Here is a 24,545-nt window from a genome sequence, read left to right as displayed (position 1 = left end):
GGTTGTTGGAATACACAGCGATGATCTTGTGATCTTCCAGACATATATATAGAAGATTATGCCTGTGCATAAAGGAAATATTCCACATCAAAATGAAGTGGATTAGTGATCATATTTGAGGAAGGTTTATATACCAGAAGATAGTTCTGAGATAGAAATGCTAATTAGTTTAAATGCACCAATGGCTCTGAAACCAATAGAAGTATTATCTGTACTGAGTTTAAGAGGTGAGTTTTATGCTATCAAAACAATGCTTGGAGTATTATGTGCATTTCTGGTCTCTTTACTTGAGAAAGGATATATTGGCTTTGGTAGAAAGGCAGAGGAGATTCACCAGGTTGATTCTGGAAATGAAGGGGTTATCTTATGAGGAGTGTGAGAAGCCTGAATTTATACTCATTGGGGTCCAGAAGGATGAGGGGGGATCTTATAACATATAACATAATGTAAAGAACAGATAAGATAGAAATAGGGATGTTGTTTCCACTGGCACACAAAACTTGAGCTATAGAACATAGCCTCATAAATTACGTGATTTGATTTAAGATTCTGAAAATAAATAACTGCTTCTCCCAGAGAATAGTGAATCTGTGGAAATATCTCCCCAAGGAAGAAGTAGATCAGTGGTTCTCAACCTTTTTCTTTCCACTCACATAGCACTTTAAATATTCCCTTTGCCAAGATTTGGAAATATCTATTTCTCAAGATGATTGGATGTGAGGATATGTGAGGATAGTATGACTAAAATTATAAATTTAAGGGATAGATTGTTTCATTATAACTTTATCCATCAATTATATTTGACTCTGGATAAATTAAAGAAATATGAATGTTTCTTCTAATTTATGTTTTAGATGTCATAAGGAAGTGGGTACCTTTTTACCTAATTTTTTCTCTGGCCAGGAAGGCTTTGCAAGGTGAGCCTGGTGGGCAGATCGCTTCTTTGCCAGCAGCTCCTGGATTTCCTGGTTGTTTTCGTCAAACCAGTCCTTGTTTTTTACTGAAGGAGAAGCCCAATACCTCTTTAGTGGATTGCAGTATGGCCATTTTCAGCTGATCCCAGAGAGTTTCAGGAGACGTGACCATGAGGCCTAACCTTTGGTTATGTGAGATGTTTAAACCTTTTTGGAATAAAATTAAGGAATTTTAGGAGGTTATCGTCAAATTTAAAATTTTACTTGACCCTAAGATATTTATATTGGGTTATATTAAAACATTGAATTTGGAATTGAAATTAGATAAATTTCAAATTGATTTTTTAAGACTAGCTTTAGCACTGGCTAGGAAATGTCTTGCAGTTATATGGAAAAATAAGACTAAATTGAGTATTCAATGATGGCACATGTATTCCCTTGGAGAATATAACTTATAACTTACAAAATAATTATTTTTTTTAATTAAAACTTGAAGCCCGTATATGGAAGATATGTGACTAGATCATTAATATTTTATTTCCCATACATTGATGGTGCGGTCCCAATCCATGGCAAATGATTGAATGGTATTGTTGAAGATCTCCTACTCTTTCTTTTCCTTTTTTTCTTTCAGGGTAGTTCAGAGGGGGGGTTGGGTGGGATAGGGTTGGGGGTAGGGGGTTATGTGGGATAAAACATTATGTGTTGGACTGTATGATTTATTATCACTTATAAATAAAATTTACAAAAAAAACATGCTCTGTGATCAGTAAGGGATTGCTTAAGGTGGTATGTGGTTGGAAAGAAAAAGTTTGAAAATCACTGTTTTACTTGCACCTAATTGACATGTGCATGGCATCATAACTCCAAAGGAAATGGACCATTGACAATTTTTCTCAAGCAAAATATTTCAGTAGCAATTGGGTCTAGAGCAGTGATTCTGAACCTTTCCTTCCCCCTCATATACCACCTTAAGCAATTCTTTACTAATTACAGAGCACTTATGGCATCAGGATTACTTAAAGTGGTATGTGAGTGGAAAGGAAAAGGCTGAGAACCTCTGAGTTGAGGTTTTTAAGACACAGATAAATATCTGTGTAACTTTCAGTTAGACGTAATGAGAGGAAACTTCCAGGCAAACCTCCAAGCAAAGCTTGAGGATGCAAACTGCCTCATGGTCACGTCTCCTGAAACTCTCTGGGATCAGCTGAAAATGGCCATACTGCAATCCACTAAAGAGGTATTGGGCTTCTCCTTCAGTAAAAAACAAGGACTGGTTTGACGAAAACAACCAGGAAATCCAGGAGCTGCTGGCAAAGAAGCGATCTGCCCACCAGGCTCACCTTGCAAAGCCTTCCTGGCCAGAGAAAAAATTAGCCTTCCGTCTCGCATGCAGCCATCTTCAGTGCAAACTTCGGGAGATCCAAAATGAATGGTGGACTAGCCTTGCCAAATGAACTCAGCTTAGCGCCGACATTGGCGACTTCAGGGGTTTTTAATGAGATACTAAAGGCCGTGTACGGCCCCTCACCCTGGGGCCAAAGCCCTCTGCGCAGCTCAGACAGCGAAGTCCTCCTCAGCAACAAGATCTCCATCCTCAATCGATGGTCAGAACACTTCCAATCCCTTTTCAGTGCCAACCACTCAGTCCAAGAATCCGCCCTGCTCCAGCTCCCTCAACAACCCTTGAGTCTAGAGCTGGATGAGGTCCTTACCCAGGAAGAGACATATAAGGCAATTGAACAACTGAAAAATGGCAAAGCAGCAGGTACAGATGGAATCCCCCCAAAGGTCTGGAAGGCTGGCGGGAGAGCTCTGCATACCAAACTGCATGAGTTTTTCATGCTCTGCTGGGACCAAGGAAAGCTGCCTCAGGACCTTCGTGATGCCATCATCATCACCCTGTACAAAAACAAAGGTGAGAAATCAGACTGCTCAAACTACAGGGGAATCACACTGCTCTCCATTGCATGCAAAATCTTTGCTAGGATTCTCCTTAATAGACTAATACCTAGTGTCGCCGAAAATGTCCTCCCAGAAGCACAGTGTGGCTTTCGTGCAAACAGAGGAACTACTGACATGGTCTTTCCCCTCAGACAGCTCCAAGAAAAGTACAGAGAACAAAACAAAGGACTCTACATCACCTTTGTTGACCTCACCAAAGCCTTTGACACCGTGAGCAGGAAAGGGCTTTGGCAAATACTAAAGTGCCTCGGATGCCCCCCAAAGTTCCTCAACATGGTTATCCAACTGCACAAAAACCAACAAGGTCGGGTCAGATACAGCAATGAGCTCTCCGAACCCTTCTTCATTGACAATGGCTTGAAGCAAGGCTGCGCCCTCGCACCAACCCTCTTTACTATCTTCTTCAGCATGATGCTGAAACAAGCCATGAAAGACCTCAACAATGAAGATGCTGTTTACATCCGGTACCGCACGGATGACAGTCTCTTCAATCTGAGGCGCCTGCAAGCTCACACCAAGAAACAAGAGCAACTTGTCCGTGAACTATTCTTTGCAGCTGATGCTGCTTTAGTTACCCATTCAGAGCCAGCTCTCCAGCGCATGACGTCCTGTTTTGCGGAAACTGCCAAAATGTTTGGCCTGGAAGTCAGCCTGAAGAAAACGGAGGTCCTCCATCAGCCAGCTCCCCACCATGACAACCAGCACCCCCCCCCCCCCACATCTCTATCGGGTACACAGAACTCAAAATGGTCAACCAGTTTACATACCTCAGCTGCACCATTTCATCTGATGCAAGGATCGACAAAGAGATAGACAACAGACTCGCCAAGGCAAATAGCGCCTTTGGAAGACTACACAAAAGAGTCTGGAAAAACAACCACCTGAAGAAACACACAAAGATCAGCGTGTACAGAATCTTTGTCACACTCACGCTCCTGTTTGGCTCTGAATTATGGGTCCTCTACTGGCATCACCTACGGCTCCTCGAACGCTTCCATCAGCGCTGTCTCCGCTCCATCCTCAACATTCATTGGAATGACTTCATCACCAACATCGAAGCACTCAAGCTGGCAGAGTCTGCAAGCATCGAATCCATGCTGCTGAAGACCCAAATGTGCTGGGTGGGTCATGTCTCCAGAATGGAGGACCATCGCCTTCCCAAGATCGTGTTATATGGTGAGCTCTCCACTGGCCACCGAGACAGAGATGCACCAAAGAAGAGGTACAAAGACTGTTTAAATAAATCTCTTGGTGCCTGCCACATTGACCACCGCAGTGGGCGGATATCGCATCCAACGGTGCATCTTGGCAGCTCACAGTTCGGCGGGCAGCAACCTCCTTTGAAGAAGACCGCAGAGCCCCCCTCACTGACAAAAAACAAAGGAGGAAAAACCTAAAACCCAACCCCAACCAACCAATTTTCCCTTGCAACCGCTGCAACCGTGCCTGCCTGTCCCGCATCGGACTTGTCAGTCACCAACGAGCCTGCAGCAGACGTGGACATACCCCTCCATAAATCTTCGTCTGTGAAGCCAAGCCAAACAAAAGAAAGAAACATCACAGTAAACATCTCTTGTTATGTCCGAAGCAATGTATGTCTAAATTTAGAATGTAATCAAGTCACCCATGACCACTGGCTAAGCACAATTCGAATGACTTTACTGATAACACCATGGTGTCACGTAGAGGCAATGAGGAAGGGTTCAGGAGGGAGATAGGTTAGCTAGATGAGTGGTGTCACACAGAGGCAATGAGGAAGGGTACAGGAGGGAGATAGGTTAGCTAGATGAGTGGTGTCATGCAGAGGCAATGAGGAAGGGTACAGGAGGGAGATAGGTTAGCTAGATGAGTGGTGTCACAACTATAACCTTGCACTTAAGGAACTGATTGTGGAGTTCAGGATGGGGAAACCAGGAGTTCTCATCAAGGGGTCAGCATTGGGGAGGGTAAAGAACCAAATTCCTGGATGTCAACATCTCTGAAAATCTATTGTGGGGTAATTATGTGAAGAAAGGCTTGCCAGCAGCTATATTTCATTAGAGGTTTGAGGAGATTTGTTATGCCATCAAAGACTCTTGCAAATTTTTACAAGTTTAGTGTGGAGAGAATTCTAACTGGTTGTATCACTGTATGGAGGTGTCAATACACAGGTCAGGAAAATACTGCAGAGAGTTGTAACGTTGGCCAGAGCTGTCATGGGCATCAGAATTCACTTCATTAAGGATATCTTAAAGAGGCACTGTCTCATGAAAGCAGCCTCTATCATCAAGGATACTCTCCACCCAGGCCATGCCTTTTTCTCACTGCTACTATCAGAAAGGAGCTTGAAGACACATACTCACTGTTACAAAAACAGCTTCTTCCCATCCACTATTAGACTTCTGAATGGACAATTTTTTGGACTATTTATTTATTAAATCTTGTTTTTATGGAACTATAAGTTGTGGCAATTTTGCATCTGTAATGCACAGTACTACTTCCGGAAAACAAAAAAAAAACATTGTGACACATATTCATGACAAAAAAAAACTGATTCTGATTCTGAATTCCGCAATTGTTTTGGAATGAAAGGGGTGTAGTTTGAATGGCACAGAATTTTTCAGATACAAAACAACAATAATGCAGAGACCCAATTAGTTTGGAAGGATTAAGCATCAAAGAATAATACCGTTAAACAGACTGTAGTGATAGAGTGCTAGAGATCCTCCTGACCATTAGAAGGAGTCAGACACTAGTTGGTTGTGGCTTTGGTTGGACTCAAGATGGATGCCTCCACATGGTTCTGAGTGAGTTCTTTAGCTAATAAAGTATAGTTGTTTAAAAGAACCAAGGTTTCTTTATTACAGTAAAAGAAACATCACATCAGTCAATATAGCTGCAGAGAAATGGAAAGTGTAAAGAGTCCTGATGCTGTCAATTGAACTGAAAATGTCGATCACAAGTAGAGGCAGTTCAAGCAAAGATTCATGCTGTACCTGCAAGCCATTGGAATTGATAGCAAACCTGATGCATGGAAGATTGCACTGCTACTTACCATGGCAGGACCTCAAGCACTAGAGATTTTCAAAACATTTGTTTTTGCCGAGGTAAAAGACCATGACAAGTTTGACAAGATTGCCAAAATGTTTGATGAATACTGTTCACCAAAGAAAAATTAGGCATTCTAGAGGTATGTGTTTCACTATTGCACACAGCTGCAGGGAGATATCACCTCACAGACTACCAGCCCAATTATAGCCTCAGAGAATCTTCATTTCCAGACACACTGCTCTTCTATTACATGGACATATAATACATGTTCCTGAAAAGCTCCTGGTTTCCCCTCCCTGGTCCACAATCAGTTCCTTAGTTATGCTAATATTAAGTGCAAGATTATTGTTGTGACACCACTTCTCTAGCTGATCTATCTTCTTCCTGTATGCTTCCTCATTTGCTCAATGATCCTGGTTGTCCACTTATCCTGCTTGACTCTGATCATGCTCAGCTGTTCAGTCTTTGTTGGTTTATAATATCCCTGTGCTACCAAAAGTATATCACTAAGAGTAATAGTGTGTACACTAATACTTCTGTTTGTTTCCCTTTGGAAAATATTGCTTTGCATAGAGATTCTGCCCTTGGTCCTTATTACAGACTTTTCTATAGGCTGGGCATGTCTCTCCATCTTTTTGTTGGTTCCTATGTCTCATCTTTTTGTTTGAGTGTGTGAGGACATGCACTCTAGCTGCAGCTATGCCTTAGTTTTCACTGGCTTTTGCACACTCACCAAACATTTTTTTGCATGCTGCAGGGCTAATTTACTGGTGTGGTACATCTTCACAGCTCCAGCTAAGGTAAGCTCTGTCTCTCGCAGCAACCTCTCTCTCACTTTCTCATCAATAATCCTGAAAACAATTGGATCATAAATCGTTGAATCTTGCAGCGATCTAAAAATTTGTATGTTCTTGTGTTGAATTTCAAATCTGTTTAAAAAGTAAAGGTTCCGTTATTGTCACATAATACTACATTTGGAATGTAACATACATGAAATTCTTTAAATTTTGATCCCAAAAGACAGACAGAGAGACACCACTTTGTCCAGCGCCCCTCACAGAAACCTTCAGCACCTGGTGTTCTGAGATGGTCTCCCCTCCAAGTACTGATGAGGACTAAGTTTCTTAGCTTCTGATATCAGACAATCTCAGACTTTGTTTAAATACTTTGTCCATTAAGGAAACATCCACATATGCAAATAAGATTGATCTGTAATGTTAGTATCCATGCAAAAGCTTGCAACCATGTTCACTGATCACCTTACAGACTGCCAGAGCAATTATAGCCTCAGAGAATCTTCATTTCCAGATGCAGTGCTCTTCTATTACATGGTCATATAATACATGTTCCTGAAAAGCTCTTGGTGATACGTCCACTTCTCCTGATCCTATTTCTCCTACATCCCTATCGAACCTCTTCTGGCCTCTGCTAGCAGGTAGGATTTCTTCCTGTGTTCTTTGCTCGCAGTGAGAATCAATGTGTATGGTGAGAATAGCTAATTTAACCTTCACAAAAAATACAGCTAACAAGCAACCCTCATCCAACCCACACTAAGTAAGACTCATTTGCTCTTGAGAGCAGAATTTCCATGTATGGTTCATTCTCTGTGCACTGAATGTCTGCAGCTAAATTTCATAATTTAAAGAAATTAATGGGAAACAATTTCACCAATTGACAACTCCAAGTACTATACTTCATGCTTCCATGGATGATGGGAATAAGATGTCTAATTCACTTCTCCAAATTGCAAAACCTGTACGTTATGATAGAAATTCCAAGCAGATTGTAATATAGTGCTCTGCAATTCAATTTTAGATTACTATCTGTGAACGAGAATGCCTTAATTCTATTAGAACATACTGATGCCATTTCATGCATTGTTCGTAAAGACATCGGTTAGGATGTGTGAGATCAGAAAAGTTTGACCTCCTCCTCTCTGGAGACAGGTTGACCACTGCCAGTGGGCTGATATCACCTCCAACATTCAAAATGTACCATGGGTGTAGCTTAATTGGGTGGCACAAACTCGTGGCCTGTTACCATGTTGTATGTCGACAGTAAATTTAAAAAGAAATAAAAAATTTTAATTGCCTCTAAAATAAACCGTTCCACAGATGATGCTATAGCCATATTGCTTCACTCTGACCTGGCCCACCTGGAGAACGATGCCTCATACACTAGGCTGCTGTTCATTGACTTCAGCACGGCCTTTAATACGATCATTTTCCAGAGGCTGGCCTTGCTGGGACTCAACACCCCTCTCTGTAACTGGACCTTGGACTTCCTAATAGAAAGACCATAGTCTGTCCAGGAATGTAGCAGAAAATTGAATAGTGTTATGCTGAGCACTGGCACACCTCAGAGCTGTGTGCGCATCCCATTCCTGTTCATGCCACTGACCCACGACTGCATCGCCAGATCCACCTCCAACAGGGTCATCAAATTTGCAGATGACACAACAGGAGATGTCCTTATCAGAAACAGCAATGAGTCACACTATAGAGAAGTGGCGGAAAATCTCATGAAATGGTGCAAGAGTGACAACCTGAGTCTCATTGGAGACCAAACGAAGGAGATGATCATGGAATTCAGGAGGAACAGGAATAACCACCCTCCACTACACAACAGCAACTCTGTAGCAGAGAGAGAGTGGAGAGCATCAAGTTCCTTGGAGTTCACTTAATTTGTGACCATTGTGGACACTCAACATCTCATCACTTGTCAGGAAGAAACAACAGTGATTGCACTTCCTGAGAAGACTGAAGCAGGCAAAGCTATCAGCCCTCTTTATGTTAACCTTCTGTAGGAGCTCTTTCTAGAGTGTTCTGGCCAGCTGCATCTTAATGCGGTACGGTTGCTGAAGAGAAATGAATTGGAAATCAATCCACAGGATCGTAAGAGTGACGGAGATGATCGATAGAGTTCCACTTCCCCCCCCCCCCCCCCAACACCCCCCTCCTCCATCGACGTTATCTACTGGGATCATGTCTGAAAGGGGTGCACAAAATCATTGAGGGACCCTTCCACCCCGCACACAGCATCTTTTAGCTGCTCCCCTTGGGGAAGAGATACAGGAGTATCAGGGTCAGCTCCACCAGGCTAAGGAACAGCTTCTTCCCGTGGGCACTAAACATCTGAGACTCTCATTAGTACAAAACCAAAAAATCTATCTATGTATTTATTTATTTTATAGCTATACTACTTGTCCTGTATATGTATTATTTGTCTGTATGTGGGTTATGTCTGGTTGTGTGTCTGCGTGTCTTTGCACTGAGGACCGGAGGATGCTGTTTCATCAGGTTGTACTTATACAATCAGATGACAAAAACGAGGCACAGCTAGTACAGATACTGCCACACAGCTCCAGAGAATCAGGTTCAATCCTGATCTCTGGCATTGAATGTGAATGATTTGCTGGTTCTTGCTATGATCATTTAATTTCCTCTGAGAGCTCATACAGTGACCAATTTCATACAGGCTGTGCATCCTGAAGATGCATAGACCGTTCGGAATTGGTCACTGTCAATTTTTCTTGAGTGGCAGAATCTCGCTGAAGTTAATAGAAATGTAAAGAGAATAAATAAATTAGTGTGGTCTTGAGGGTCTTGAATTTCTGTGATCCACAGGGCTTGTTACTAAACCCTAGATTCTAGTTGTTTAGAAGAACATGATCGTCAATTTGATTAGCTATGAATGTGTGCTGCCTACACTGGTAACAGATTACATTCATAAAGAAGTCCCCATATCATTAAGAGCACATGAAGTCATCAATAAACAGGAAGTACACACGAGTTGAGATTTAACATGAGTTTACCAAGCCTTCTGACATTTTTCTCATTTTTCTTCTGATGGGAGTTCTGGTCTTTGCGTTTGGAAGCAGAATTCTAATTCTAAGTTATATCTGCAGCATGGAAAGAATTAGCAGGAGAACTGCTCTGATTGTCCAATAGTGCATGCAAATAAGTACCAAACTAATATATTGAGGCAGCAGCAGGGTGATAAAACTGAATGTCTTCACATTCTTCTTGACCTTCCACTTCGATAATCCGTGGAAAAAATGAGAAAGACTCTAAATGGCTGTTTTTAAGCAGTTTTTACATGTTGCTGCCGTGAACTGAAGTTACATCACAGAACTTCCTGACCTGTAAATACTTGGGTTTCAAAACTGATAAAATTGATGGTTACAATGTTTATCATAATTAGAATATATAATTATCACATACAACAAAATTTAACCCGGATTAATCAAAGTTTATCTGTTGAATATTTCCTGTTAATTGTTTTATTTTGAAATGCTTATAGTGTTATTATAGGGAGTGTGTGATCCACTATCAATAAATAATTTTTCTTATCACTTTTGTGCTGCAAGATACGCAGTTGTTTCTTAATCCCTAACAACTCCCTTGAACTGCTCCCTCCGGGTCTTCCTCATCTGCTCATCCCTTCCCACAAATCACTCCATCAGTGTAAATTGTATGAACACAACTTATAAATGTTCTCCATTTGCTGGGGAGGAGCAAATTATTGTAAAATTATGGGAAGATTCGCTACAAAGCTCTGTTGAGTTAGTTTTCAAGAAACATTCTCAATGTGCAATGTGTACCTACCCCTGTGACCACAGGAAATGCTACACCTCCTCCCTCACTACCATTCGGGACTCCAAACAGTTCTATCAAGTGAAGTAACACTTAATTTGTGAATCTGCAGGGTTCATTTATTTCATATGGTGCTTCTAATGTGGTCTCTTCTACATCAGTTTGATGGACACAGACTGGGAACTAGTGTCGTTGAGCACCTTTGCCCTGTCTGCTGCAGAGCAAGGACCTCTCAGTGTCCAACCAGTTCAATTCCATACACCATTGCCACATTGACATGATTGACCATGGCCTCATGCACTGCCAAACAGAGGCTACCCGCAAATTTGAAAAACAGTAACCTATATTCTGTCTGAGCACTCTCCAACCAGACATAATTAACAATGACTTTTGGAGAATCTCTCTTCTTCCTTATCTCTCTGTTTTCTTTCCTCCACCGCCTCACCCACTACCCTTCCCTCTCCTATTAGAGAGCCATCCTTTCCCCCATTCGCTTCACAGCTTTCTTCTCTTGTACAAAACTTCCCATCAAAAACCACTTATCTGTTAGCTTGTGATTCTCCCATTGACCATTCCTCTCTTCTCGCCCCACCTTCATATTTAGACTCCTGTCTATTTTTGCTTATACCTTGACTAAGGGCCCAGTCCCTAATTGTTGGTTACCCTTGTGACAGGTTATGTTTTATTTTATATTGTATCTAGATATGTTTAAAAGGTGATAAATTGTGGCAGGTTTTTTTTAGTGTAGGTCACAAACAAACACTTCAACACAGATTTCATTTAAAATACCAGAGGTCTGCTCAAGCCAGACAGTCCAGGCTCAGAGTGCCTTTCCACAAACTTTAAAGAATGGCAATAGAGACTTTACAAGTAGGTGTTAATTGGTCATGCTGTGGAGTAATGGATTATTGTTTTGGAAAGCAACAGATGAACAGACCCAGAAGATTGGGTCCGATGCCACAATCTGTCTGAATGCAGTCTTCTGTTCTAAGAATGTCATGTGGTTTTCTCTGAGAGAGAGAGAGAGAGAGAGAGAGAATACTGTTTTACAGTTCTACAGTTCAACAGCTCAGCAGCAGCACCTGGGACTAGAACATTTCAAGGTAGCAAGCCTGTGGAAAAAAAACATTTTGAAGATAGGTAGTTCAGCCTGTTTAAAGCCCTTGTGGTCCATACAAGAGGAGAGGACTGGCTGCCTAATGTTTCACTTGAAATAAGGGAAACAAAGAGGAACTCTGTGGTAACCTGAAAAAAAGGGGTTATCATCTGAAAAACCTTGATGGGGTGAGTTTCTTTGGCAAGACACTAAAGTGGCTGATCAGAAGGAATCAGTTTGTGCCTGTGCAACGACCTACAAATCTCTCTCTGAAAAATGACAAGAACCTCCCTGAGTGGTAACCATTTACCTTTCAAGCACCAAAGTCTGGTGAACTTCATAAATGTTAAATTCTGTGCATAGTATAAGAATTGCCAGTGAACTTGTAGGAGTGAGAAGTGAGAGTAGACTGTGAATCAAAGAAATTTTCTGAACTTATACACACATTACATGCACCAACACTTAGAATTAGAAGAGGGTTAAGTTGCTAGGGAGTCCTAATCAGAGTGACCCACAGTCACCAAGAGTGGGTGTTGCCATGGGAGTCATCCACTAACTAAAGGACTCACGAGATTGCCTTGTGACTTGAAGTCACAAGCTTGTGTAAATACTATAAATAGATTATGCCATTTTGTGTAAATATGTCTTGAGAATGGAAGTAAAGAGCACGGTGTTTTCGGAAACCTCTGTGTCTGTTGTTTCATTACTCTGGGAAACCATGAGTGAGAGTTCGGTTCCTCATTTAACATTTCTGGGCATGGTTACAACATAAGTTTATAGTAATAAGTTAAAGTTTGATTCTGTTTTTATGTTTAAAGAAAATTAAAGGTAACTTTTGTTTAAATAACCATTTGTTTTGGTGAATTTCTATTGCTGCTGGGTTTTGGGGTCCTCTGGGCCCATCACACCCTTTACTTCCTAAGCATGCTGTGCGACCTGCTGAGTTTCTCCAGCATGTTTTGTGCATTGCACTCGACACCAGCATCTGCAGACTTTCTTGTTTAACCTTTATCTTTAACAAAGTCTGCTCCAGAATATACAGTCCCAAGGAGAACAAACCAGGGCTGTGGAGCTTATTTAAAGACCATCTCTACAATTTTCTATACATATTGTTGTAGCCCAGAAAGCAACCAGGATATAATCCTGTACAGTTGCCAGCTTTAAAGCAAAACAATATTGTTCATAATCAAAGATACATATAAAACAATGAATTTATCCCTGTTAGGTGCAGCTCAAGGGAGATTTTCATGGTCATGGAACCTTTCAAATGAATGATTATGCCAAATCAATGTCTGCCTGTTTTCATGAAAATATCCTTCAATTTCAGGAAACTGATTATGGGCACCATCTGGAGATAACCACAAGAATTTCTAGGACGACAGCTATTTTATTTTTTCCGTCAAGTAACTCCATCAGAAATAAATGATCTGTTCATTGCTTCATTTGCTAATCATATGTCATCTATTTATGTCACTTGCCTGTATACCAACAGTAACTTCACTTCAAAGGAAATTCACAGGTTATACAGAAAGCTGGGATGAAATGAAGATGTGAAAACCAGCCACGCTGATACAGATTCTGCGCACTTTTCCACAACGGGAGCAGTGTGAAATTCCTTTGCATATTATAGATTAAATTATGTCATTCAATGAACCAGATGGAGAGCTTTTATAATTCCTGTGATGAAGATTTTGGATCTTTTCTTTCTCTTGAATTTGATTTTGAGATTATGTTAATGGTACTTTGTAGCAAAAGTGGGTAAAAATCAGATCAGAATCAGAATCAGAATTTATTGTGACGAACAAATCACAAAATTCAGAGTTTTGTGGTAGCATCACAGTGCAATCATCCATCTTACAACACTAATATATATATATATATATATGTAAAAAAACCTTAAAATAGTGAATGAAAATTAAGGCATTGTCTTTGGTTCAGGAATCTGATGGCAACAGGGAAGAAGCTGTCCTTGTGCTGTTATGTGCTCGTCTTTAGGCTCATGTACCTCCTTCCTGGTGGTAGCAGAATGAGGAGGGCATAGCCTAAGTGATGGGAGTCTTTGAGGATACGGCTGCTTTTTTAAGACACCGCCTCAAGTAGATTTCCATAATGGAGTGAAGTCTAGTCCCTATGATGTCGCAGGCCTTGTTAATAAGCCTCTAGCATTTATTCTTGTCCTGAGATTTGGTGCCTCCATACCACACCGTGATATAACTAGCCAGAATGCTCTCCACGGTACATCTATAGAAGTTTTCGAGAGTCTTCGGTGACATACTGAATATGGGTTTAAAAGCAAATGGACCAGTGTATGAAACTTTTAAACATCCAACAGCTAAAGCCTAGGGTCAAGTGTTTCATTTGGAGGCCAGTTAACTAGCATGACATGCACTTATTGTGAGAACAGAGGGATTCTTGCACCTATTGAGACATAAAGACTTTGAAGAAGGGAAGTGTTTGCTATTGATAGAGTAACTCTATCACACTGAGTTTAAAAAAAATCCAGAGTAGTTCCGCATGAAGACGTAAGGTGATTGAATATGGGTGACAAAGGACAGCCAAAGGCACATTTTAAGACACAATCTGGAGTAACCAGATGGAATAAAAGAGAAGTATAGGATCAGTCAGTATGCTCTGAACCATTACAAGTGGATTGTTACTGGGTTGGAGTTTAAAACCCTAAAATGTGCTTCGCAACCAGTTTTAAAAGTGGTGGAACAAGAGACAGGTAATATTGCAGTCATGGGGTCTAGTTGAATATTTAACCATCAACATTTAGTTGTATGCCTTAATTTTCATGGCTATCTTACTTCTAACAAGTTAGCTGGATTTACCAGGGATTCTTAGGAAATCAGGGAAGTGAAAGAAACAGAAAAGGTTAAACCATAAGATATTGTAATACTAAGTAATACTAATCATCTTGTGGGAGCATCAAAATCTTCTCCAGGCCATCCAGAGAACCATAGAACATTACAACTTCAAAAAAACTGGCTATTTGACACATCCGGTCTGTGCTGACCAATTAAACTGACCTCATTCCATTACCCTCCAGACCACCCCTCTCCATGTATTTATCCTATTTATTTTCACTCTCTGAGTGAAAAAAAATTCCCCCTAATGTTTCCCTAAAACCTCTTCCCTTTCAGCTAAAGCTATGACCTCTCATATTTATCTCCCCAATCTGTGAAAACATCCTATTCACATCTACTCTGTCTATTCCCCTCATAATCTTATAAACCTCTATCAAGCCTCCACTCATTCTTCTTTCTTCCAACGAGTATAGTCCTAACCTGTTTAATCTTCCCTGATAACTCAACTCCTGAAGACCCAGCAACATCTTAGTAAATGTTACACAGTTCACTGAAGATGCAAGAACATGTACTGAAATGTCAAAGACAACTGTCTCTGATGTTCAGCACTAATAAAATCAATGGATTGAGTTTCAGAGGCAAGAGTGAAGAGTTGTTGCCGATTGCAGATCCACGGTTAACTGACTGGGTGCATTCCTCACTTCTTCAATGTATACCAAAGTCCTACGTCAAACTATTAACGATGGTCAAGTGGGCATATATCTAATCAAAGTCTAATTACATGTGAGGCGTATAAGAATTGTTTATTAAAGTGGGGCATTAATCTTTTTATTTCTGTCAATGCATGTACTGAACATCATTTTGTGAAGTCTGCTGTTCTTATATTTCCAGCTGGGGTTTCTCATGATATTGTTGAGAAGAATGAGAAGGTTGCAGACCACCCTGTCAGATTGAGAGGAGGCCTTCACCTTAGTTTTTTTTTGGAATTTCACATTCTATACATTCAGCAGAAATGAGCAATTCTCAATAAAAGCAGATAAAGTAGACCAGTGAACCAGACTGAATTTCAGGCAGTTTGGTTTTAGATTTGTGCACTGCAGCTGTCAAAACTTTTAGTCTAGATCAGATGCAAATTTACATTTGAAGTCACCAGGGAGTAAATCCCACATTTTTTTAATTTTTAAAAATTTTTTCACACTGTAAACCATATTAATCAAAATACACACAAACATTTCCCTCTTGAATATATACAGTGTCATTTTCTCCCCTTTTTTCCCCCCCCTCCCTCCCTCCCACCCCTCTCCAAACCCATTAAATGTTCAACATATACAATACAATAAACCCATTAAACAATGTCATCACATAATGAAAATAAACAAGAAAATTGTGTCATCTACTTTTACACACTGGGTCAGTTCATTTCGTCTTCTTCTCATTCTATCATTTCAGGGGGTGGAGGTTCATGGTTGGCCCTCTCTGTTGTGTTCCATGTACGGTTCCCAAATTTGTTCGAATATTGTGACTTTATTTTTTTAATTATATGTTATTTTTTCCAATTGGTTACACAGGCTAGATATCACACCCCAAAAGTTAAATAAATGGGATCCAACAGTATCAGATAGATGTTTTCGCTGTAAGAAGGAAACGGGAACAACAGTGCATGCAATTTGGGCATGTGAGAAAGTGAAAAGGTTTTGGGAAGATCTAAATCAGGTATTAAATAAAATCACAAAAAGCAACATACCAAAAAAATCCAGAGATCTTTCTTCTAAGTATTAAAAGAAGTAAAGAATTCGGCCTCAAACTGGATGAAGCACAAAAAAAAGATTTATTATGATAGCCTTAGCTGTAGCAAAAAAAATGTATAATGTCAACTTGGAAAGCAGAAGAGAACCTGAGAGTACAGCAATGGTACATGGAAATGAATAAATGTAATCCCACATATTTGTAGCAACTTCTACTGGCCTTTATCATTGCTGGATTCCTTTACTCAGTCACTGTCTCGTGTGTATACATTTGAGATTAAGAAAACAATTAGGGGATATGGGGAGAAGGCAGGTAGATGGAGTTAGGTCATAAATTAGATCAGCCATGATCTTATTGAATGGCGGAGCAGGCTCGATGGGCCATTTTTGGCCTCTTCCTGTTCCTATGTTCCTATAGTCATATCTTTGATTCTTTAATTAAATAATCTTACAGCATGATGATTAGTCTATTCATACCACTGGTGATGACAATGCAGTACATTTAATGCTAATGTTTAGGGAGGGAAAAGTATTTAGTCCAGAATAGCTACACATCTGGTTAATATTTCAGATGATGCCATATTGTGGCAAACTGAGGTAATGGGCTAGAGATAACTTGGATTCAGAGAGCTCAAAGAGATAATGAGCTAATTAATAGCACATGCCAGTTAATTTTCTTCCACTTATTCATTCACAGGAAGTGAATCTCATTAACAAGTCAAGATATTCTCATCTTCCATAGTTAGCTGGAGGGCATAAAAGTGCTGGATAAACTCAGCAGGACATACAACATCTACTGGAAGTAAAAGGCTGTTGAAGTTTTGGACATAAGCCCTTTGTCACAAATGTTGAAAATCAGACAGATGCCTGATCTAAAAGGTGGGGATAAATGAAAATGAACACCTGTTTACCTCCATAATGAACTCATGGCTTTCTAGGTTACCTTAGAGTCGCTTAAGAGGTCATTGTTTTGGTGGTCGGAATTCCCAAATGCAGAAGCTTGGTTGAGAGTACTTTTTTGCCATAAGAGGTGAGAGTGCATGTCCAAGAATCCAGAACTAAATTGATTAAAGATAGAAGCTTTTTTTGGTAGTAACAAGGCTGATAATGAAAGTGGACAGTTTACCAATTGGCTGTCGAAAGTCTGCTGTTTTGGGGAGTAAAGTGAGGTTGCGGCCCGTCTGGCTCATGCACCCCAAGCCCGAAATAACTTCTACCATTAATTACATCCACTTAACTTTCTGACCCCTTATACTTTAGATGGTGAGAGGAAACTGGAGTATCTGGAAAAAATCTGCTTAGCTAACGGGGATGATGTTCAGACAGTACTAGATTCAAATCTGGTTTGCTGGTGCCATAATAGTGTAGCAATTGCTACTACGCTAATCATGTTGCCTATAGTGAGCAATATTTAATAAGAAATATCCTCAAAGGACCATTATTGAAATTTTTGTCAGACACTCCTGGAGAGAGGAATTATTTGGAGAACCTTTCAATATTCCACTTGAGAAAGTTTCATACATCAGCTCATGTTTGTAAATAGTAATATTATGGGACATTTGTGGAGAACAATTTGTGAGAAATGAGGGGATAAATAATGGACAAGAGTACAAGGTCTTAATGGATAGGAAATGCAGTGGATTTGTTATGTTATGCAGCAACCAGTTTTCTCTCTCTCATGCATGTGATGACACTTATGTTCTCTACTTAGAAGCATAGAATATTACAGCATAGGCCATGTGATGAACCATTTTTTCTGCCTAGTCCCACAACTACACCCTGTCCATCGTCCTCCATTCCTCTTCCATCCGTGTACCTGTCCAAATATTTCTTCAATGTTAAAATTGGAGCTCGCATTCACCACCTCAGTTAGCAGCTCATTCCACACTTCCACCACTCTCTGTGTAAAGAAATTCCCCCTTATTTCCCACTTACAATCTATGTCCTCTGGTTTGTATCTCATATACACTCAGTGGAAAAACCTATCTACATTTACTTTGTCTATCACCCTCATCATTTTAAATACCTCTATCAAATCTCCCCTCATTCTTATAAGCTGCAGGAAATAGTCTTAACCTGTTTAATCTTTCCCTCTAACTCAGTTCCTGAAATCTGGGCAACATCCTAGTAAATCTTCTCTGCACTCTTTCTGTTTTATTGATATCTTTCCTGTAGTTAGGAGACCAAAACTACACACAAATCTCCAAATTTGGCTTCACTAATGTCCTATACAACATTAACATAGCATCCCAACTCTTATACTCAATATGTCAAAAGCTCTCTTTACATCCCTATCCACCTTTGACATCTCTTTCAGGGAATTATGTATCTGCATTCCCAGATTCCTCTGTTCTACCTCACTCCTCGGTGTCCTACCATTTACCGTGTACGTCCTTTCTTGGTTTGTCCTTCCAAAATGCAACATCTCACACTTGTCTGCTGTAAATTCATCTGCTATTTTTCAGCCTTTTATTTTTCAGCTGTTCCAGATCCTTCTGCAAGCTTTGAAAACCTTCTTCATTGTCCACAAGACCTCCAATTTTAGTGTCATTTGCAAACTTGCTGATCCAATTTACCAGTTCATTGATATATTCATTTAATGAATAAAAAATAGGGGCAGTAAAAATGAATATCATAGACCAATATCCAGGTTCACAAGAATGCTTGAGAAGTCCTCCATCATATATTTGGTCAACCTACTTCAAAACTACCCTAGGAATTTAGTTTATTTCAATACTAAGGAGGTATTTTTTTAATGAATTAGCAGTTCGATTAGATCTGCTCATCTCAGCTTTATTAGCATGCATTAAACCTAACAAAAAAATTGCCAAAATGAATCAGAAATACTATACTAGTTTTTATGTGAAAAGAAAAAAAAGCAATATTCTTTTGGTGCTATGTCATTCCTGTAGCAATCAGGCCCATTCTCCTCCAGAACTTAATGAAGTAGATCAGATAGGCCCATTATTCATCCTGAGAAAAGAATGTTGCTTTTGATGGTCTTCTGTTTCATGAAGATGATGTCCAATTCTTGGCCAAAATTAGGCAATATATTCTTCACCTGAATTAGGTTGAGATAAATTACTAACCTGTAGCCACATGATGAGGTCATGTGGTATTTGTCTGGTGTTATGAATACTAATTGTTCCTAATTTTGATTCAGATCTACAAATGTATATTTTTAGCGTGATTTGTAGTTTTTGGCAAATTGGACAGAGCACATTCAGCTGCTTACTCAGTGTACCTGTTGCATGTCCTCAAGATTCTCAATACATCCCACATGTTCCTTTTTCACTTTGAATGGTCATGGGCCAAGGATTCCCAAGAGTCAGTGGGTTGTTACATCAGAGCACATCCTTGAAATTCTTTTTTTCTCCATATGAATGGTAATTTCTTCAGGTGATGGACTTGGGTACAGAGTACCTGTTGCAGGAGTGCAAAATGAAGGTGGCCTGTCCAAGTAGCCACTGAATGCATATGGAACCTCAACACTTTAAATGTTGTCTGGATGAGGCTTTTGATGTTGATTTTGCTCATGCTCTTTGCTCACTGAATCTGGAAGGTTTTGCAGAGATAGCGTACGTGATATCCTTCCTGTGCGTTGAAGTACCTGCTGTACCTGGTTCCATAGCTCAGAAGCATTTGGGGAGCACATCATTGCTGTCTAATAGACGATGAGATTTATGTCTGGTCTCTGGTCTTGATCTACAAATTTCCTCAGTTGTGCTATGTTGGTGCATTAGATTTGGTAATAAATTTCATCTTTTATATTTGCCTTCACCAAATGGTGTCTCTTGGGATGAAGTAAGTTGTCCATGTTTTCCAGAATCTTTATGAACACCTTTATTGTTAAAAGGAAATGCAGGGCATGGGGGGGTAAGTTGCCAGCTGGCATTTGTCTTGCAGATGATGAAGCACAGGGTTGTAATTATGGGAGATTTTAATTTTCCACATATAGATTGGGAAACACATTCTGTGAAAGGAATGGATGGGTTAGAGTTTGTGAAATGTGTGCAAGATAGTTTTTTACAACAATATGTAGAGGTGCCGACCAGAGAAGGAGCAGTGTTAGATCTACTGTTGGCAAATGGGATGGGTCAAGTGACGGAGGTTAGTGTTGGCGAGCACTTCGGGTCCAGTGATCATAATGCCATCAGCTTCAATGTCATTATGGAAAGAGAGAAATCAGGGCCAAGGATTGAGGTTTTTAATTGGGGAAAAGCTAGATTTGAGGAGATGCGAAAGGACTTGCAGGGTGTGCATTGGGACAATTTGTTTTATGGGCAGGATGTAGTAGAGAGATGGAAGTCTTTTAAAGATCAGATTTTGAGAGTGCAAAATCTTTATGTTCCTGTTAGGTTAAAAGGAGGGGCAAAAGGTTTGAGAGAGCCGTGGTTTTCAAGGAATATTGGAAACTTGGTTCGAAGAAAAAGGGAGGCGTACATTAGATATAAGAAGCATGGAGTTAAGGAGATGTTTGAAAGATACATTGAATGTAAGAGGAATCTTAAGAGAGGAATTAGGAAAGCTAAAAGAAGGTACGAGAAAACTATGGCAAGCAGGGTGAAAACTAATCCAAAAGAGTTCTACAAATATGTTAATGGTAAGAGGAAAGCTAGAGACAAAATTGGTCCCTTAGAAAATCAGAGTGGAAAACTGTGTGTGGAACCTAGAGAAATGGGGGAGATATTGAACAGTTTCTTTTCTTCAGTATTCAATAAGGAGAAGGATATTGGGAGATGTGGGATAAAAAAAGCAAATTGGGTAAATATGGGGAATATAGAGATTACAAAAGGTGTAGTTTTAAGGCTTTTGAAGAATATAAAGGTGGATAAGTCTCCGGGACCAGACGGGATCTTCCCCAGGACATTGAGAGAAGTGAAGGAGGAAATAGCAGAGGCTCTGGCGGTAATTTTTCAAATGTCATTAGATATGGGGATAGTGCCGGAGGATTGGCGCATTGCGCATGTGGTTCCGTTATTTAAAAAGGGTTCAAGGAGGAAGCCTGGCAACTATCGGCCTGTAAGTTTGACGTCTGTGGTAGGTAAATTAATGGAGAAAATTCTTAGAGATAGTACTTATAAACATCTGGATAGACAGGGTCTGATCAGGAGCACTCAACATGGATTTGTGGGAGGAAGGTCATGTTTGACCAATCTGATTGAATTTTTTGAAGAGGTGACTAGGAATGTGGATGAGGGTAGCGCAGTGGATGTTGTCTATATGGACTTCAGTAAGGCCTTCGATAAGGTACCACATGGAAGGTTAGTTAGGAAGGTGCAGTCTTTAGGTATAAATTTTGAGATAGTCAAATGGATTGAACATTGGCTGAAAGGGAGAGGCCAGAGAGTGGTAGTGGATAATTGTCTGTCAGGTTGGAGGCCGGTGACCAGTGGTGTGCCTCAAGGAGATCTGTATTGGGCCCATTGTTGTTCGTTATATACATTAATGATCTAGATGATGGGGTGGTGAATTGGATTAGTAAATATGCAGACGATACTAAGATAGGTGGAATAGTGGATAATGAAGAAGGTTTTCAAGGATTGCAGAGGGATTTGGGCTGCTTAGAAAAGTGGGCTGAAAAATGGCAGATGGAATTTAATGCTGATATGTGTGAGGTGCTTCATTTTGGTAAGAAGAATCAGAATAGGACATATGTGGTAAATGGGAGAGCATTGAGAAATACAGAAGAGCAGAAAGATTTAGGAGTGACGGTACATCGTTCCCTGAAGGTAGAAACTCACGTGAATAGGGTGGTGAAGAAGGCTTTTAGTATGCTGGCCTTTATCAATCATTGCATGGAATATAGGAGTTGGGAGGTGATGTTGAGATTGTATAAGACGTTGGTGCGGCCTAATTTGGAGTTCTGTGTGCAGTTCTGGTCGCCTAATTATAGGAAGGATATAAACAGAGTGGAGAGAGTGCAGAGAAGGTTTACCAGAATGTTGCCTGGGTTTAAGCATCTGGAGTATGGGGAGAGATTGGACAGATTGGGTCTTTATTCTTTGGAGCGTAGAAGGTTGAGAGGGGATTTGATAGAAGTATTTAAGATTATGAAAGGGATAGACAGAATGGATGTGGATAGACTATTTCCGTTAAGAGGAGGAAAGTTTAAAACAAGAGGACATGAGTTAAGAATTAAGGGGCAGAGGTTTAGAGGTAACATGAGGGGGAACTTCTTTACTCAGAGAGTGGTAGCTGTGTGGAATGATCTTCCGGGAGAAATAGTGGCGGCGGAGTCAATTGTATTATTTAAGAAAAGGTTGGACAGGTATATGGATGAGAGGAAGATGGAGGGTTATGGGCATTGTGCAGGGAGGTGGGATTAGAAAGGGGTGTTTGGTTCGGTGCGGACTAGAAGGGCCTAATGGCCTGTTTCCGTGCTGTAATTGTTATGTTATGTTAATATATGGCTTATCCACTCATCTGTTTTAGTAAAGAAGTTGATGAGTGAATGCGGGATTCATTCTTTGAACATGTTGAAACATAATCATTTTCTGCAATTTGCACCTTGATATCAAAGGATCGGGAGACTTTTGTTTTGAAGTATAATTGCCTGTGGCTGAACAACTTCATTACTTCTGGAGATAATGCCACTCCTGCAGGGTTGTCAGCTTGGTGGGGAAAGATACAACATTACAGCAAGAAATATTTTTTTTTTAAATGTTGGAATAAATAAATGCACGGTTATTCCTTGCCAAACTCTCTATCTGTATTCTTAGCCGGTTTCTGCCAAATTTAATAACCTATGACATTTGATTATGTGAAAACATGCAATTACAACAGCTATTGTATCAGGATTTGAAATAAATTATTGCTTAATTAAACTTGGTTGTATCCATTTCTAATAGCAATATAGAAATGCCTATTAAGAGAGGCATACCTTGTAAATCCATTATTTTTCAGCTTGGTTAGATCAGATAATCCTTTGGCAGCAAGTGTTGTGGCCTGATTCTTTTTCAGATGCAGCTCTTTTGTCAAATTGTATAATTATTAAGACTTTCATGATCAGTGAATTGTTGTCTGTAATGATGAATTCTACGTATCTGGCTTCACAAATTGAAAATGTCATGTTCCATGAAACAGAAAATTTAATTGTCCAATCAAGATCACGTATCTGCAATATTCTCTTCTTTCAATATGGAATAATATACTTACAATAGATTTGAAAATCAGCAAGTCTTGCCAATCTACCTCAACCTGGACATGGTCCAATTAATATTTCCTTTTGAGATCATATGTTATTAACCCACTTTCTTTCTGAAAGTGAAAGAAAGTTCCAAAAGGAAACTTTTATTTTAAATATTTCACAGTCAGTATCAAAGCATATTTATAATTATAAAATTAAAATGGTAAATGCTTGAATTCGTCAGTAAATCAGACAGCATCCACATTCCTGACAGATCCAGATAACAGAATTATTATGTTTCTGTTTCTACAGTGTGCAGGATCAGGATAAATTGGCCACTCTCCTCATCCTCCTGAACATAATGATTTTAGGTGTGAATGAGCTGACCTCTTCACTGTAAGCTTCCCAGGATTCAGTTTGGGATTCAAGCAAAAAATAGATCTCAGATGTTGTATCATTAAGGCTCTGGCCCTAGATCTTCACAACAGCCTTGACAGCTCATCACTAACAATTACTGAAGAGCATTTTTTTAAAAAAAATCCATGATCTTCAATTTGAAACATTAAAATATCTCACTTCCTACGCTTGACTGTTGACCCTACTTAAATGACTAAGGCCATGTTGGTCCTCTGTGAAGGACTGCTGAGGGGCCAGATGGAAAATATATACAGCCTCAGACCAGTGCTCTATTGCTCGGCTCAAAAGTTAGTCCAGTGGAGTAAGAGGTCTGGTGTGCAACGACTCAACTTCAGCTTGGGCATCCAGGAGCTTCTGATTAATGGAGAATAACTAGCAATTTCTTAGAGAACCATTGGCTCAATTCAAACCTCACGTAATTGGAGCCAAGGGCCAGCTTCTACCCCATTGTGATATCTGAAGTCAAAACTAACATAGGACAGTCTCAAATGGTAACATTTGAAACTCTTTGGAGGCAGGTGATCTTATAAAAGAAGTATGAATTGTCTTTTTTAATTAATAAAATCAAACAAAATATAACCATCTTTCATTATTCTTACAGCAATGATTATTGAGTCAGGAGCATTGACAATTGAATGGTAAAAAATTCTAATGCTTTCAGTGACTGATGAACCTCCAACTTTCCTCAATGTGCATTGATTTGTGCATGCTTGCATATCTTTTTGGTGAAAGCAACCTCTTTGAGCTTCCTGTAAAATGAATAGAGAACATTTTTCTGTTGCTGGCAGGCAATGAAAACTTAAAATATCTGAATGAGTATGACAGTGAAAGGGCAAAGTTTTATTCC

The 24,545-nt window shown here is 39.8% G+C and overlaps 1 long non-coding RNA gene across 1 annotated transcript in view; it reads right to left on the bottom strand.

The window, feature by feature from the left end:
* LOC138742568 (uncharacterized) overlaps positions 1–5,355 on the bottom strand; it is a 34,935-nt gene extending 29,580 nt beyond the window's left edge. Inside the window, exon 1 of the long non-coding RNA XR_011344271.1 lies at positions 5,222–5,355. This is a non-coding gene — a long non-coding RNA (uncharacterized lncRNA). The remainder of the gene's footprint in view (positions 1–5,221) is intronic.
* Between the last annotated feature and the right edge of the window lie 19,190 nt (positions 5,356–24,545).

The sequence above is a fragment of the Narcine bancroftii genome, chromosome 1, assembly GCF_036971445.1.
Source record: "Narcine bancroftii isolate sNarBan1 chromosome 1, sNarBan1.hap1, whole genome shotgun sequence".
Lineage (NCBI taxonomy): Eukaryota > Metazoa > Chordata > Chondrichthyes > Torpediniformes > Narcinidae > Narcine > Narcine bancroftii.
This window is presented reverse-complemented; position numbering and strand designations above follow the sequence as displayed.